This window comes from Hordeum vulgare, chromosome 6H, assembly GCF_904849725.1.
Source record: "Hordeum vulgare subsp. vulgare chromosome 6H, MorexV3_pseudomolecules_assembly, whole genome shotgun sequence".
In the NCBI taxonomy this organism is placed as follows: domain Eukaryota; kingdom Viridiplantae; phylum Streptophyta; class Magnoliopsida; order Poales; family Poaceae; genus Hordeum; species Hordeum vulgare.
The window spans coordinates 58,369,338-58,371,711 of NC_058523.1; the positions used below are offsets into that span (position 1 = coordinate 58,369,338).

The 2,374-nt window shown below is 48.5% G+C and overlaps 1 pseudogene; it reads left to right on the forward strand.

Moving 5' to 3' along the window:
* Positions 1–443: 443 nt before the first annotated feature.
* LOC123405081 lies at positions 444–1,797 on the forward strand (annotated as a pseudogene).
* The last annotated feature ends 577 nt before the right edge of the window (positions 1,798–2,374 follow it).

Sequence of the window (2,374 nt, forward strand, 5' to 3'; positions counted from 1 at the left end):
GATAGGCCCCCTCAGATATATAAAAACACCTAGCATCATCTTGCTATTCCGGAGGGAGTTGCCAAATTTGAGGGCGTCTCCCTGGGTCTCGATCGTACTTTGTTGTTATAATTGTAGCTTCTTTTGTAATTTTTGGCACATCTTGACTAGTTTGAGCATCACCTTCAGCACAACTAGGGTGATTCCCTTGGCTTGGTTGCACTTTCACATCATTTGTATTAGCATCATGTTCACATAGTTGACTGCTTGAACCAATTGGTTTGAAAAAAGAACGGATTGATTGAGCTCTCTTTCTTTTCATGTCTACACGAACGCAATTGAACAATCACAAAAATTATAATTACCTTTTAATGTATACACTCCTACAATTAAATTCTAAAATATAAATTAATCAAATCATGAAAAAACCGACCTTTCTTCATGTTTGATTGCCTAGCCTATCCATGTGGGTGTGGCCGGATGAGCGGATCGATTGCGAGTCTGGCCGTCGGGGTCTCGGCCTCTCGGGACGGTCGGACGGAGTCCCGCCCTTCTCAACCGTTGATGGAGAGATTAGATTAGAATTGTAAACGAAGCAAAAGGAGAAACATGTGCACCGCTGCCTCAGCCAACTACTGGTGCACAAATCGTGCCCCTGCGTGCGTGCGTACAGCCTGGTTGCCAAGTTCAACTCCTGCACGTAGTAGTCTGTCCTCTCTCCCTAATAATAAAGCGCGTAGTGCTTCTGTCGTCCGTCGTGATATTTTTATAAAAACGCCCCTACTGTTTTATCTATTCAAATCGCAGTCCCTATGTAAGTGGATCTGAAAAAAACGTTTCAATTTTACAGAAACACCCCTCCCTGCGGTCAGCACCTTATCCACACGCGCCCGCTCCGGTGGCCAGAGGTGGGTTGCCGCCGGGCACGCGACGTCGCCGGCGTCCACGATGCAGGAGCCAAGGAACGCTCCGCCTCCTCGAGGCCGTCTGCCTCTCCGCCAAGCCCATGCGCTACTACCAGGCCGGGTCCTCCGAGATGTTCGGCTCCACGCCGCCGCCACAGAGCGAGGCCACGCCCTTCCACCCGCGCTCCCCCTACGCCGCCGCCAAGGTCGCCGCGCACTGGTACACCGTCAACTACCGCGAGGCCTACGACATCTGCGCCTGCAACGGCGTACTCTTCAACCACGAGTCCCCACGCCGCGGCGAGAACTACGTCACCCGCAAGATCACCCGCGCCATCGGCCGCATCAAGGTCGGGCTCTAGACCAAGGTCTTCATCGGCAACCTTTCCGCAGCCAGGGACTGGGGCTTCGCCGGGGATTACGTCGAGGCCATGTGGCTCATGCTCCAGCAGGACAAGCCTGATGACTATGTCGTCGCCACCGAGGAGTGCCACACCGTGGAGGAGTTCTTGCAGGCCACCTTTGGGTATGCCGGCCTCAACTGGAAGGATCATGTGGTCATTGACAAGAAGTACTTTTGCCCTTCCGAGGTGGACTGCCTTCAGGGAGATTCATCCAAGTCGAGGAGACTGCTTGGGTGGAAGCCCAAGGTTGGCTTCCAGCAGCTGGTTGAGATGATGGTTGATAACGACATCGAGCTCGCCAAAAAGGAGAAGGTCCTTGTGGATGCTGGGTACCGTGACCCCAAGCATCAGCCATAGAGTCGGTATCGATAGTTTGATTAAAATGGAGCCTGGTTTGGATTTGCCCCCCTAGAAGCTGATACAGTGTGGCCATTGCAGTAGAAGTTGGCTCAAGTTATTGTTGTTTGTCTCAGGGTAGAAATAAGGAGGTTTGCAGTTTGATCCTACAATACCGTTATTAAGTTACTATGTGACGTACTTTTATCATATGAATGAATCAGTCAATTGATACCATACCATTTTTAAGCAAACTCTTCTGTGTTCGATATGATAGCAAACTTGCTCTTTCTGTACTGTGTGATACATTCTGAATATATGTTATCTTGGTATCCGTCAGTAGCATTTTGCATCACCATCTTGGCACACTGCAATGGGGATATTTAAACCAGTACAGTTCAAAATTGTAGTTAATCTACATTTTTGAAATGGTGAATATGGCAGCCCATATTTCTCATACATGAAGAGCACCAGGTGAACTGTAGTCCTATGATTAAATTAATGAAATGAGAGTCTTGGCCTGTGTTGGCCTGAAGCTTTTGCTTCTTCATTCATATGATTCATCAAGGTGTCAAGTGAATGTCCAGTCTTCTTGCCTATTTGCTTTTCAGGTGTTAGGCATTTTGTCCTGAATATAACAAAGTCACTATCGTTGAATTAAACAACTGACATCATATAGATGTGACGCAAAGCCAGTGTGCATCTGGCAATGACAAGGGAGTGTCCTACATGATCCACACAAAATAGGCT